At 39.9% G+C, this 16,132-nt stretch overlaps 1 pseudogene; it reads left to right on the top strand.

Moving 5' to 3' along the window:
* Positions 1–4,221: 4,221 nt before the first annotated feature.
* Positions 4,222–5,087, top strand: LOC100585037 (annotated as a pseudogene).
* The last annotated feature ends 11,045 nt before the right edge of the window (positions 5,088–16,132 follow it).

Genomic DNA, 16,132 nt, shown 5'->3' on the forward strand with positions numbered 1-16,132 from the left:
ACTTAATAATGGCCTCAAAATGCAAGAGTAGTGATGCTGGCAATTCGATATGCCAAAGAAAAGCTGTAAATTGCTTCCTTTAAGTTGAAAGTAAAAGTTCTCATATGCTGAGGTTGTTAAGATCTATGGTTAGAATGAATATTCTGTTAAATTGAGAAGGAAAAAGAAACTCATGCGTAGTATGTATGGGGTTCACTACAATCCACAGTTTCAGGCACATACTGAGAATCTTGGAACATATTTCCCACGGATAATAAGGGACTACTGTATGGTCCTAAAAGGTCTGGACCACCTGGACATCCCATAGAATATGACACTCATCTACTACATCATGACATCATATGCTTTGGATAGGTCAAGCAGGAGGTGGCTAGTATACTGGTGAGACATTCTGTGTTGTTTTTGCTTACAACACTTATGATATCAATGTGTAGGGTCTTTCCCTTAACCAAAAAAGTCTGCAACCCTCCAATCCTCTGACACCAATTGAGTGTCCTATGATTCAATTCATTTCTGGCACTAACTATCTGGGATTCGAGTTGGGCCCCACAGATTTAAGGACTCAGTCCCACAAGGCTGCTCTTACTTTAGATTCCAGTTGTAAGTATTGGGTCTCCAGTGAACACATACTTCTGTCTGACGTGGCTACAAAATGGGGCTCCCACAATCCCCACCTCAGGTTTGATAATTTGCTACAAGGCCTCACAGAACTTAGGAAAACAGTTTACTTACTGCTTTACTGTAAAGGATACATTTTAGCAACAGCCAAATGGAAGAGATGCAAAGGGCAAGGTATGGGAGAAGGAATGTAGAGCTTCCATGCCCTCTCTGGGAGGACCACTATCGCAGTGCCTGGATGTGTTCGTCAACCCAGAAGCTCTCTGAATCCCATCGTTTAGGGGTTATGATGGAGGTTCGATTATGTAGGCATGATTGATTAAACCATCAGTCATTGGTGATTAAACTCAATCTCTAGTTTCTTTCTCCTCCCTGGAGGTTCAGAGGTGAAGTTGAAAGTTTCAACCCACTAATTACAATGGTCGACTCCTCTGGCAACTAGCTCCCCTCCTGAAGCTATTTAGGGGCCCATCAAGAGTCAGTTTGCTAGCATAAACTGAAGTATGGTTGAAAGATATTTGTTATGAATACCAAAAGATGATTCTATTACCCCTATCACTAAGGAAATTCCAAGAATTTTAGAAGATCTGTGTCAGAAACCAGGGAGAAGGGGCAAATCTATATTTTTTATTATCACTGACATGTGTTCCAAGAGATGAGAGATAAAACCTGTGAAGATTCATGACTAGCTACTTCAGTGAAGTTTTGGGGAGTCCAGTAGGTGAGTGGTGTGTAGGGTTAGCTCTTCCAAACTAAAGACAAATTGCTGCATCTTGCGTCTCCATCTCCTACCACAAAGAAAGGCCACCACTTGTCAGCTTCCTTGAGCTCTGGAGGTAATATATTTCATGGCTGGTAATATTTCTACAGCCCATATATCAGGTGATATGGGAAGGTTCCAGCTTTGAGTGGGGCCTTGAGCAGGAAAAGGTGTCAAAGCAGGACCAGGCCACAGTGCAATCAGCCCTGTCACTTGGTCTGTATGATTCAACAGGCCCCATGGTAAGAGGTGTCATGTGGTGGGAAAAGATGTAGTAAAGAGTGTTTGGCAAGCTCAAGTGAAAGAATCACAAATCATAACTGAGGTTATGGAGCAAAACCATGCCATCAACAGCAAATTACGTGCGCTTTGAAAAACAGCTCTTATTTTTGGTGTGTTTAGGTCCTAGAAGTGATGGAACAATTGGCCACGAGAGACCAAATGACCCATCTGGAAATGCTTATTATGCACTGAATTCTGTAGGATCCACTAAACCATAAAGCCACATGATGCTTACTCATGCCTTCCAGTCCTGCTAGTAGCAGTCCATTGTAAGGGAGTGCTGATATATGTGGGATTAAACCTGAACAGGGCTGGAAGGCGTGAGTAAGTTTCATGAGTAGGAAACCAAGACCCCATATCACCAAGCACAGCTATACCAGTCAATACCCCCAACCCTTGCACTTAGGAACATATTTGGGCAAGAATGAGGGAGGGTGGGCCAGAGGGGTCCTGTATGACCAGATAAAAGAAAGAAAGAAGCCAAAGGTTGGTTTATGGATGGATTGGCTCAGTATGTGGATGAAAACCAAAAAATAGACAGTGGCTTCATTACAACCACATTCAGGGAAAGAGAGTAAAGAGGAAATCTTCCCAATGGCAGATTATGAGCAGTATAACTGGTCATCCACTTTGGGTAGAAGGAGATATGACCCAAGGTGAAAATACATATAAATTCCTAGGAAATGGCCAATGGCCTAGTTGTGCAGGCAGGGAACTGGAAGGAAAAGGACTGGAAGATCAGAGACAAGGTGTCTGAGGAAAAGGCATGTGGGTAGACAAATGGGTGAACGTATAAAGTGTCAAGACTTGTGTCGTACATGTGGATACCCACCAGAAAGCATCTACCATGGAAAAAGCACTGAACAACCAAATAAAATGAAATGACTCAGCCTCTTGACATTAACTAGTCTTTGTCATTGGTCACCCAGAGCATGCATGATGGACACATGAACAGGGTGGGCATGGCGGCAGAAATGGAGGCTATGTGTGAGCCTGACAGCATGAACCTCACTTACCAATGCCTGTCTACCTACTGTTACCTCTGAACATCCAACAGAGATACACGTTGAATCTTCAGTATGGCAATATTCCTTGAGGGAATCAACCAGCCACTTACTAGCAAGTTGACCACATGGAACCCTTCCATCCTGGAAAGACCAGTCAGCCATTCATCCTCACAGGGAGAGATACCCATCCTAAGTATGTGTTTTCCTTTCCTGCCTGCACAGCCTTAGCCAGCACCATTACCAAGGGCTTATGGAGTGCCTCATCCACAGACCTGGAAACCCACACAACAAAGCATCCAACCAAGAGACCTACTTCACCATGAAGGCAGTGTGAGAATGGACTCTTGACCCTTGACAGACCAAATCACATACTGCACCATCCCGAGGTGGCCAGCTTCATAGAATGCTGAAACAGCCTACTCCAGCTAGGTAACAAAAGTTATTCGTCAGTTTTATCATTCAAATGGCATATTTCACCATGGGGATGCAAGAAGCAGAAAATCCTGATGTGCAGAGAGAAATGAATGAAGTAATTACATAGAAGGCAGCAGATGCAGCAGACTGAGAGAGACTGAGTACCGACAGATGTCAGGTATCCAGTTACCCACAGCCCACAAGACACCTCTGTTTTCTTTTTCTTCTTTAAGTTCTGGGATACATGTGCAGAATGTGCAGGTTTTTTATGTAGGCATAATGTGCCATGGTGGTTTGCTGTACCCATCAACCCGTCATCTAGGTTTCACGCTCCACATGCATTAGGTATTTGTCTTAATGCTCTCCCTCCCCTTGCCCCCCGCCCCCAAAGGGCCCTGGACACCTCTGTTTTCTAACAACTAATCTACCCCCCCTTTCTCATAAGCAAGCTTGATTTGGTTCCTGTTATCTACAACTAAAAGATCTTATCTAATACAATAAATTTCAAAGAGGCAAACTTCTGCCTTCACCTGATGAACTTTCTAATAAATAATACAGTTGTCCCAAAATGGAAAACGCTTCTCTTATCATTTTGAGGTTTAGACAACCCTTCATCACTGTGTAGAAGAAATTCTGTCTATTATAAATAGTTGAACTAGATAAACTGAAGGTCCCTTGCTAGTTTGAGATCCTCTGACAAATATCAGGAATGGCATGATATGGAAAATAGAATAGTTTCACTCTTTTGGGAAATAAAAAATAATGAGTCTCCAAGTGCTCAATAACATTCCAAGAGAGGATGTGTGAGAGTGTATTACATTGCAGGGGGAAAACTGACAGATTCTAGATTTAACGTTTGTTAGAAAACCGGAACCAAAGTTTACAATGATTTCTCTTTTATTAAATTAATACACACAAAAAGCCTAGAAGTTCAGTATTTGGGATGCATAAAATATAAAAATAAAATATTAAATGAAGTAGTTTTTCAATGTATGTTTTTATTTACTGGCCGAAATGAAAATTGAAAAAGTTTGCACAAAATTTTTTGGCAAAATGCTCTAGTATGCTTTCTCTTGATATCACTGCCAACAATGCCCTCTAGTGGTAAACCAAGTAGGCACTGAATAATGGGGGGAGGAAATGAAACAAGCAAGCCTGCTAAACACATCGGTAAGATTTTCGTGAAAATATGAACTTTTCGTGCAGAAGGACCTGCGGCAGGCCTACTTCAGCTGCCTCCCGAGCCAGGTTTCCCTTGGCGGGTGACTGTGTCCCTTGATGACTGACTGTGCGCTCACTCGGGCACCAAGGAGAAGCAGGACCATCCGGCAGCCCACGTGAATCCAACAGCAATGGCCAGATCAAGGGGTCCAATCCAGTCTTAAGGGCCAACAATCCAGGATTCTCTCAGTCAACCAAAGCCTATCTGGGAAGAAGTGCAAGAGCAACTAGAAAAGAAAGGCGCCAAGGCTTTGTATGCATTTGAAGAAAAAACTAGAAAAACACAGGAAGAAATTGTTATCCAAAAAAAGAGGAAAAAAAAGAAAAAGACGAAGAAATCTGGTAGGTATTCGTCGTCTTCATCATGCTCTGATTCTTCCAGCAGTTCTTCTGATTCTGAGGATGAGGATAAGAAACACGGAAAAGGGAGAAAGAAAAAGAACCATTCACATAAATCTTCTGAAAGCTCCATGTCAGAAACTGAATCAGACAGTAAGGATAGAAAGACAATAAGGAAAAAAGACTTCTTTTTAAAGAAAAAGAAGGACCCAACTGAGAAAGAAAAAGGCTATTAAAGGACTCAGCAAAAAGAAACCCTCATTCTGAAGATAAATCTTTATCACCTGAGTCCTTGTCAGAATCAGAGTATATTGAGGAGATAAGAGCAAAAAAGAAGAAAAGCAGTGAAGAATGAGAAAAAACAACACAAAAAAAGGAAAAAGGAGCATGACAAAAACAGTAAGAAGAGAAAGAAGGCTGCTAGTTCAAGTCCTGACTCATCATAATATTAAGAAAAATCAGGATTCCCTTATAGAGAAAGTACAATGTCTAAGGAAATTTCAACTGTGAAAATTACAACATATTTACTATAATGCATGAATTTTCTTGTTTTTAGAATTGTCCTTGGACTGGCCAGACGCAGTGGCCCACGCCTGTAATCCCAGCACTTTGGGAGGCCAAGGCGGGTGAATCACCTGAAGTCAGGAGTTTGAGACCAGCCTGACCAACACGGTGAAACCCCGTCTCTACTAAAAATACAAAAATTAGCTAGGCATGATGGCTGGTGCCTGTAATCCCAGCTACTTGGAAGGCTGAGGCAGGAGAACCACTTGAACCCAGGAGGCAGAGGTTGCAGTGAACTGAGATGGTGCCACTGCACTCCAGACAGGGCAACAGAGCGAGACTCCATCTCAAAACAAAAAAAAATTATCCCCAGACTACCCAGTAGCTATTCAGATGCCGCTGTGTGCAAGGGCCATAAATGTTGCCTGCTGCTTGAGTATCTATTCTTTTCTCTTCCAGTGCTTGATAACTCTGGGAGCTAATACATTGCAGTAGCACTAGTGGTTACGATATTTGGGAATAAAATTAATATTTTTGACTAGAAGTGTACAATGATAAATCAACAGAAATCCAACCTGAATACATCTTTAAGATGGAATCAGAAATGGCCAGATGTTAAAAATTTTAAAGTAGTTAAAATTTTTGAAGTAAGGATTACATTGACGTTTCAAAATCCGTACTCTGTAGATAAGTATATTTTAATTTTTTCCCTGTGTAGACTTTTATTTACCTGGGAAGGGGCTTTTTAGGATGGAGGGAGGAGGTGGTTTGCTGTCTCTTTAGCTAGCAGAACAACAGCCTTTGATCCTCGCACTCCCTGTATTTGAGGAAAGAGTAGCCAGGCTTTATGGAGAGGTCAGAGCTGGGTGCCAGGAGTCTTGCCTTTTACTGAGCTTAGGGACATCCTTGCATTCTGTCATATGCTTCTTTGAATGAACCAGAGAAACAGCCCTTTGCAGCATGAGAAAGTCCCAAAATCCCTGGGATTTACCTCCACTTCAATAATACTGAATATTTTTTAGCATTAGAATATGCTGGGTTATTTGAATTAATTTTGATGACACTTTGGCTTTGGAGAGAAATGGTTTCAAATAGACGCTGGTACACTGGTACTTTTTGAATTGGAAAACTAAATATTCTAAAGTGCACGTTTTATACCATAAAGTTTTAATTAGTCAGGAAAATTCCACATAACCAGTGATAGTTCCTTTCCTTTTTGTATGAAGTTTGTTTAGGCTGCAACGTTTAGCTTTTGTTAACTCCTTTCTCTTGCTGTCTTAAGTTCACTACTGTGTTTAATGGCACATTTGCCAAGATATTGAGCATGTAAAAAGCAGGGTTTTGATTTTTAAAAAAAACACAGCTTCATATTGAGGCTCAGACTTACCATAAACGAGTTGAGTAGCAAGCCTGGTATGCTGTGTCTTGTTACATAAAGCTATTGCCAGAATCTTAGTAAATATAATATCTTAAAAGTTAAAACACAAACAGAAAAAAGAAAATATGAACTTTTACACCTCCAGTTGGTAACTCAATGTTATATTTGGCAATAAAATGAACCTTTACAAGGTACTGCAGCATATACCTTAAAGCACAAGCATCTCAAAGCCACTTTTCCCCTGTGGTTTTCCTGAACATATGCCAAACAGCACAGGAAAATAGCCATCTGTTAGGTCTCATTGGGGCATTTCTGGGTCACAACTTCCACTGGTATCTTAAAAGAAATTAAAATCTGCTTTTATGGAGGATGACATCATTCCCCAAAAAAACTGCTTTTAAACCCAATTACCTTCAAGAATTATAGCATCAGGCACCAACAATGACTCGTTCCCACTTTCAAGATTTTATCTGAATTCTGAACTCATCAACCAGATAAAGTCCCTTTGCTTGAGAATTCTTCAAACTATAGCTCTCAAATGGTGGGGCAAGCCGGTCAAAACAAGTTACAGTTATAGGAATAAAATTTCTCTATTCCTGGCTCAGCAAAGAGCTTCCCAAAGGAACTGCAGGTGAAGTAACACAAAGAAGGCAACTTACACAGCTTATTCCCCTCTAATTCAAACCAGCTCTAGTACTCTTATCTAAATCTGGCTTAAGATTTCTTTGTCTTGCAAACCGTTCTCCTTTCCCTCCCCTCCAAGCCTCCTTCCTTCATACTTTCTACTCATTCTCTCTTCCCTTCAGTAGCTGACTGAATATGTGTGTGGTACTGAGAGGCACTTGGAGCCTCTTATGACAACTATATTTGTATGAGAATATTTGCTCTGGATGACTTTGTGTCAAGTATGAACCTACTAGCCTGTTCCAGGAATTCTTTTATTTAAACAGAAAGAAACATATCCTCAGAGAACTATGCTGTGAGTTGACAAGGACTGTTAATATTAATATTAATTCCTTTAGGAAGACTGAATGACCACATTCTGGGAATGCTAAATGTTTCCTAGTTTTGCATTGGTAAAAAGGAATTCACAGACTAAATAATAACTCTTGCCTGTATCAACCTTAAACAAAGGTTCATGAGGCAACCTGAGCTTCAATATCATTTTCTCCATTGCCATTTCTGCTGTACCAGAAACAGTCTTTGGAGTCAGGTGGCTGGTCTAGGTGTAAATCCCACCATTGCCAGACTTGGCTGTGCTGTTGAGCAAGTCATTTACACAAGCTAATTAAGGAGCTGTTTGGAGACTCACAGAGCAATTGTCTGACAGTTTTACCTGCATCTAGCACTAGGCCAAGAGAAAACACAAAGATGTGTAGATGTCAAGGTGGCAGGAAATAGTACTGTGTTTCCCAAGTATGCTATATAGAATGATCCCTAACTTATTTGACCCTGGAGACCTTTTTTCTCAGAGCAGGGTAAAAAAAAAAAAACTCTTTAGGAAATGCTAACACAGGATGTTCTCTGGAAGTTTTCAAATTCAAATTACATCCCTTACATTTCTTCAGTCCCACTAGCCTCATTTATTTTATATTTTATTTTATTTTATTTTATTTTATTTTATTTTTAGATAGGATCTCATTGTGTTGCCCAGGCTGAAGTGCAGTGGCACAATCACAGCTCACTGTAATGTCAACTTCCCAGGCTGAAGTGATCCTCCCACCTCGGCCTCCTGAGCAGCTGGGACTACAGACGCATGCCACCGTGCTTGGTTCATTTTTTATTATTTTTTGTAAAGACAGGGTCTGCTATGTTGCCCAGACTGGTCTTGAACTCCTGGCCTCAAGCGATCCTCCTACCTTGGCTTCCCAAAGTGCTGAACCACCGCACTCAGATACATTAGCCCCATTTCAAGTGCTCAGTAGCCACATGTGGCCATGGCTACCATATTGGACAGTGCCGAATTGAACATCCCATCATGGCATAGAGTTCTATTGGACAGCACTAGTCTAGAGTTTTCCTCATAACAATGTAATTATATTCAAACTCTAGCCCTTAAGAAACTCACAAAAATAGTAACTTTAGAGTAGAGAAAACTGCAAAGCAGCAGCTTAGCCAAGTATCAAAGATAATATTTCTAGTAACGGGACAAACAGACATCACGTACCTCCTGTTATGCTGTCCTAGGAAGAACACAACATCTCATGTGCGATATTTCTGCCAAAAACACATAACCTGAGTCTAATCATTAGAAAACATCGAACACAAGTGGAAAGATATTCTACAAAATAACTGGCCTGTACTCTTTAAAACGTCAAGATCGCCAGGTGTGGTGGCTCATGCCTGTAATCCCAGCACTTTGGGAGGCCGAGGCGGGCAGATAACCTGAGCTCAGGAGTTCAAGACCAGCCTGGCCAACATGGTGAAACCCCATCTCTACTAAAAATACAAAAATTAGCCAGACGTGGTGGTGTGTGCCTGTAATCCCAGCTACTTTGGAGGGTGAGACAGGAGAATCGCTTGAACCCAGGAGACGGAGGTTGCAGTGAGCTGAGATGGTGCCACTGCCCTCCAGCCTGGGCAACAGAGCAAGACTCCGTCTCAAAATAAATAAATAAATAAATAAATAAATAAATAAATAAATAGAAAATAAAATGTCAAGATCATAAAAGACAAAGAAAGGCCAAGAAACGGTACCAGATTAAAGGAGACTAAAGAGACATGGTAACTCAATGTAATTCATGATCCTTAATTAGATCTTGACCAGGGAAAGAATAATCATAAAGGAAATCACTGGAATAATTGATCAAACAGACTGTGGGTTATATAATAGCATTATTAAAATGTTAAGTTTCTTGATTTTGATCATTATGGTGTGGTCATGTAAGAGAAAGTCATTCACCTTAGGAAATATACATTGAAGTATTTAAAAGTAAAGGAGCACTCTCTGGGTTCCAATTAAGATGGAGATAGCATACCCCACCCTGTCTCTCTTCCTGAATGCAACTGGAAACCTTGGAAAGGATGTATCATGTAAACCATTGAGGACTTTGAAAAAGAGAATGGTAGAAAGCAGGTTAGGAAAGGCAAACAGATCTCTGAGAACTACTAAAGTAAGGGGTGAGTCCTCCTTTTTTAAATCTGATTTCTCCCAGCCTGGACTCAAAGGCAACCTGAAACCCAGAAGTACATACAAGGTGCAGACAAAAATTGTTCTAAGAGGCATTCCCTCTTTCTTGTCTGGGGATCAGGAAAAGGGTCTCTTATGGGTTAGAGGTAGTAGAAGAAATATTCTGGGGTTTTATTTCCTTTCTTGTCCCAGCTCCTAGGCAATCCCACTCTGGCACAGAAGCAGCAATAGCTGGACAAATGCTTAAAAATGAGAGAGAGGAGAATCCTTCTGTCTCACCAGAGGAACCATGGATTCAAGAGTGTGAGACACATCAGTCCTGTTACTCATTTCTGTCTGTCCTTTCACCACTTGGTCCCTGAGGCAGATACAGTTGTGGAAAGTGTATAACAGACCAAGGAAACTAAGGCAGTGGCTATCTAGTCAGAATACTGAATTCCAGGAAGATGTTACCTGGAAGCAGGAAAGATCTCCCTGGGGAAATCATGGAAAGAAAGAAGCTCTAGAAAGTGATATGGGATCCAAGATGGGCCCATCTTTGAGCTGTGCATTTAGGTCTTCCCTAAACAGCATGCAAAAGACATTGAGAACTGATCTACAACGTGCCTGGGCGGCAATGATAATTTTTTTTTTTTTTATACAAAAAGGAAGCCTGCAAAGATGTCTTTATTTTAAATTGGAAGTATGAGATCCTAGAGATTTTTACCCAAGTATGGTTAACACTCTGCTTTTGAGTTTTCAAGTTGAAATCAAGAGAAAAAAGAAAACTGGATGAAGAGAGCGTCAAAGGATGTCTGGAGAGGAGTATCATCATTCTAAGGCCTTAGATCTGGGGAAGTCAGGAACTGTCATTTCAGTTACTGCTCCTTCCAGTCACACTCCATTAACCTGTTCCCAGTGAGTTAGGAGCCCCTCCAAGCATTTCCAAATGTAACTTGCTGGTGAATGTGATGTCTTCCTTGATGCTTCTGAAATTCCTTAGGAGATATACCTAATGCTAAATGACGAGTTAATGGGTGCAGGAAATCAACATGGCACATGGATACATATGTAACAAACCTGCACATTGTGCACATGTACCCTAAAACCTAAAGTATAATAAAAAAAAATAAAATAAAAAAAAGAATTTTAAAATGTACAATTCCAATATGATTAGCAAAAGGTAACAAAGACAAGAAACCAAAAAAATGTATTTTGAAAGAACAGTTGGCAATGATAATTTTTACATGACTTCGTATTTCTCATCAGAAACCATGAAAACCAGTAAGCAGTGAAACATTTTTTAAATGCTGAAATAAAATAGCTTTTAACCCAGAATTCTATATCCAGTTAAAATATTCTTCAGGAATGTAGGCAAAACAAGACATTCTCAGAAAAAGGAAGACTGAGAGAATACATCACAGCAGATCTGCTCTTTAAAAAAAAAATGCCAAATAAAGTTTTTCAAACAGAAAAGAAATAATAAGAGTAGAAACACTTATGAATAAATCAAAGAAGACCTAAATAAATGGAGTGGCAAACTATGTTCATGGACTGGAAGATTCTGTATAATTACCTTGTCATTTCTCTTCAAATTTATCTGTAGATTTAATGCAACTCCAGTTAAATCCCAGAATAATTTTTTTGTTGATATAAACAAGCTGATTCTAAAATTTACATGGAAAAGTAAAGGAGCTAGAATAGTCAGAAAATTTTTTTAAGCAAGAATAAAGTTAGAGGATTCACAGTAGACAATTTTAACACTTATTATAAAGCTACAATAGTAAATGCAGTGTGGTATTACCAAAGTGATAGACACACGTATCAATGGAAAAGAATTTTAAAATCCAAAAATAGATTCATGCAAATATGGCCAATTGATTTTGAACAAAAGTAGAACAGCAATTCAATGGAGAAAGAGTAGCTTTTTTAGCAAGTGGTTTTAAAACAATTGAACGTTCAGATGCAAAAAAAAAAAAAAAAGTATCTCAACCTAAACTTTGCACTTTATATAAAAATTACTCAAAACAGCTCATAGGCCCAAAGTTGAAACATAAAATTATCAAACTTTTAGAAGACAAATAAAGCCTTCACAAATTTGCATAAAGCAAAGCATTCTTAAATATGACACCATAAGAACAATACATAAAAGAAAAAATCAATAAATTGGACTTCATTAATAACTTAAACTATGATACAATATTTGTAAATCACACATCTAACAAAGGACCTCAACATTGAAAAAAAAGCTCTTGATAATCAACAATGAGAAAATGAATAACCCAATTTAAAAATAAGTAAAAGATTTGAATGAATGCTTTATTACATACGATAGACAGATGGTAAACAAACACATGAAAATATGCTTAACATCACTAACCATTGAGAAAATACTAATTAAATCCACAAGGTGATACCACTACACATTTATCAGAATGGCTAAAAAAATTTTTAAACCGAAAATATCAAAAAAGATAAACCAGAAATGAAAAAGAAGACATTACAACTGATACCACAGAAATTCAAAGGAGCATTAGAGACTATTACAAGTAACTATATGCCAATAAATTGGAAAACTTACAAGGAATGGATAAATTCCTAGACACATACAACCTACTAAGATTGAACTATGAAGAAATCCAAATAGCCCAGTAACAAGCAACAAAATATAAGCCAAATATCAATAACAAGCAACAAAATATAATCTAAATAGATCAATAACAAGCAACAAAATATAAGCCGTAATAAAAATCTCCAATTAAAGAAAAGTCCAAGGCCTGATTACTTCACTGTTGAATTCAAACAATCATTTAAAGAACTAATACCAATCCTACTCAAAGCATTACAAACAAATGAGGTGGGAATACTTGCAAAAACCAGCAATATCAAGTGCTGACAAGAATGCAGAACACCTGGAGCTTCCATACATTGCTGGTGGTAGTGCAAAAGAGTAAAGCTGCTTTGCAAAATTTGGTAGTTTCTTACAAATTTAAATACCCACTTACCATATGACCCAGCAACCCCATTCATAGGTATTTACACTAGAAAAATGCAAATTTGTGTTCACCTAAAAACCTGTACATGAATGTTTATAGCAACTCTATTCATAATTGCTTGAAAATTGAAATGGTAATTTGAATGTTTATCAATGAATGAATAAGCAAACCTATGACACATCCATATAATGCAATATTGCTCAGCAGCAATATAAACAATGAATGATTTATAAACAGAACATGAATAAATCTCAAAAGCATGATACTGAGTGAAAGAAGACAATCTTAAAAGTTTACATTCTGCATGATTGTATTTCTAAGACATTCTGGAAAAGCCAAAACTATGGAGAAGGATAAGAGATCAGTGATGACCAGGGTTTAAGAACAGGGGTAGGGTTTGACTATAGAAGGGCAGCATGAGGAAGGGTTTTATGGTAATGGTACTCTTTGGTATCCTGGCTGTGGTGATGGTTACATGGCTCTATCTGTGTGCTAAAAATACACCAAAAACAGACAGTGGATTTTACACTAGGTAAATTTTTTAAAATTTAATAACAATAATGCTTTAAGTAAAAGTAAAGCAGTGTGATGACTACAATTTTCTCTTGAATGGTTTAGAAAAATTATGTATGTAGGTAGGTAGGTAGGTAGGTAGGTAGGTAGATGTAGGTAGGTAGGTAGGTAGATAGATGGATATAGTGGACAGATAGAATGAAATAGCAAATGGAGAAAATATATACAATTGGTGAACCTAGGTAAAGGGTGTAAAGGAATTCCTTGTACCATTGTTACAACTTTACTGAAAGTTTGAAAGTATACCAAAACAAAAAGTTACCACAGAAGTGCATTTGTTTGTTTGTTTTTTAACAGAGTCTCACTCTGTTGCCCAGGCTAGAGTGCAGCCCAGGCTAGCGCAATCTTGGCTCACTGCAACCTCTGCCTCCTGGGTTCAAGCGATTCTCCTGTCTCAGCCTTCGGAGTAGCTAGGATTACAGGCACGCGCCACCACGCCCAGCTAATTTTTGTATTTTTAGTAGAAATGGGGTTTCACCATGTTGGTCAGGCTGGTCTCCAACTCCTAACCTCAAATGATCCACCCTCCTCGGCCTCCCAAAGTGCTGGGATTACAAGCGTGGGCCACCGGGCCCAGCCAGAAGTGCTTTTTCTTTTTTAGACGGAGTTTCGCTCTTGTTGCCCAGGCTGGAGTGCAATGGCGTGATCTTGGCTCACCTCAACCTCCGCCTCCTGGGTTCAAGTGATTCTCCTTCCTCAGCCTCCCGAGTAGCTGGGATTACAGGCATGCCCCACCATGCCCGGCTAATTTTGTATTTTTAGTAGAGACAGGGTTTCTCCATGTTGGTCAGGCTGGTCTTGAACTCCCGACCTCTGGCAATCCTCCCGCCTCGGCCTCCCAAAGTGCTGGCATTACAGGCTTGAGCCACAGCGCCCAGCTGGAAATGCACTTCGCGGTGGCTCAAGCCTGTAATCCCAGCACTTTGAGAGGATCACTTGATCCTGGAAGTTCCAAACCAGCCTGGGCAACATGACAAGACCTCGTCTCTACAAAAAAATACAAAAATTAGCGGAGCGTGATGAAGCTCACCTGTAATCCCAGCTATTCAGGAGACTGAGGTGGGTGGATCACTTGGGCCCAGGAAGTCAAGGCTGCAGCGAACCATGATCGTGCCACTGCACTGCAGCCTGGGCAACAGAACAAGACCCTGTCTCCAAAAATAAAAAATAAAAATAAAAAAGTGGCCAGGTGCAGTGGCTCACACCTGTAATCCCAGCACTTTGGGAGGCCGAGGCGGGCGGTTCACGAGTTCAGGAAATCGAGACCATCCTGGCTAAGATGGTGAAACCCCGTCTCTACTAAAAATACAAAAAATTAGCTGGGCGTGGTGGTGGGCACCTGTAGTCCCAGCTACTCGGGAGGCTGAGGCAGGAGAATGGCATGAACCCGGGAAGAGGAGCTTGCAGTGAGCTGAGATCGTGCCACTGCACTCCAGCCTGGGCAACAGAGCGAGACTCCCTCTCAAAGAAATAAAAAATAAAAAAGTGCATTTCCAACAAAATATGTTTAAAAAATTATCTTCAAGAATATCATAACACATATGCTGTGTCAGCCTTTTTGTTATTCTTCACATTGAGTGTGATCTCTCTCCTGTGTCTGAGCTTGAGAAGTCCCACCCAATAACCCTGGAATAGTAGTAGTCCTCAATGTATCCTTTGTGGGAACCAGGAGTACTGAGTTGAGGAGGACTCCCAGGCCAAGTCCAGGCTTATTGAGGAAGAGTTCTATTATTGATGAGTGATGCTTCTCATAGGTGCAGGCTAGGTTTCTGGCAGGATGCATGCCAAGAATATCCTAATGCAGCTTATATCATCCTGTTACTGTTTACCAGGTTTCTTCTTCAAACCACTGCTTAAAGCTCTAACACTCAATGAAATTTTTATTTATTGGGGATTTCTCAATAAAGAAGCATGGGACTTCTCAAGCTCAGATGTAAGACAGAGATCAAACTGAGTGCAAAGAATAACAAAGTTAACACAACATACATCTTATGATATTCTTGAAGGTACTTTTAAAATAAAACATACATGTTCTTTATCTCATCAACATAGTTCTAAACATTAATAGCCTTATTGGAGATGACTTACCTTATTGCTTTTAGTTAAAATCTTGTATCAGTAATTCTTTATTTTTTCATGTTCTTCTTTCTTACTTTTTTACCCAAATATAAATGTATATTTTATTTTGCCTAAATAACTGAAATAGTATCAGCTCTTTCCTCACCTCATCTTTCCACACTTTCATCCTACACATGGTGATTTTCTAAAGTACAGAGTAGATCAGATTTATTGATCTGGTGCTGCTACGAACCAGAGTCTATGCTAAGCATGGGAGACGATGCTATGATGATTCAATCCCTACTTTCACCAGTTCAGATCCAGAGGAAAAGACCAATATGCGAATAGATTGTTACAATACACTGAAAAACTCCTACTACAATTTTCTTTCTTTCTGTTTTTGTTTTTGAGAGGGAGTCTCACTCTGTCGCCTAGGCTGCAGTGCAGTGGCACAATCTTGGCTCACTGCAACCTCCTCCTTCCGGGTTCAAACAATTCTGCCTCAGCCTCCCTAGAACCTGGGATTACACGTGCACACCCCACGCCCAGCTAACTTTTATATTTTTAGTAGAGACAGGGTTTCACCATGTCGGCCAGGCTGGTCTTGAACTCCTGACCTCATGTGATCCGCCGCCTGCCTTGGCCTCCCAAAGTGCTGGAATTACTGGCGTGAGCCACCGCACCTGGCCCTACAATTTTCTCACATGTGAAATAAGAGCAAGAATGGTACATGCTTCCCAGAGGATGCGGAGTTACAGCTTGTAACGTGCTTGGCATATGATTTGACACATAGTAATCATACATACACACTAGCCATTAATATAATTACACCCAAGTGCCAAGTACAGTGTTATAAATTATCATTATTCTATC

The sequence above is a fragment of the Nomascus leucogenys genome, chromosome 23 (genome assembly GCF_006542625.1).
Source record: "Nomascus leucogenys isolate Asia chromosome 23, Asia_NLE_v1, whole genome shotgun sequence".
Classification (NCBI taxonomy): Eukaryota; Metazoa; Chordata; class Mammalia; order Primates; family Hylobatidae; genus Nomascus; species Nomascus leucogenys.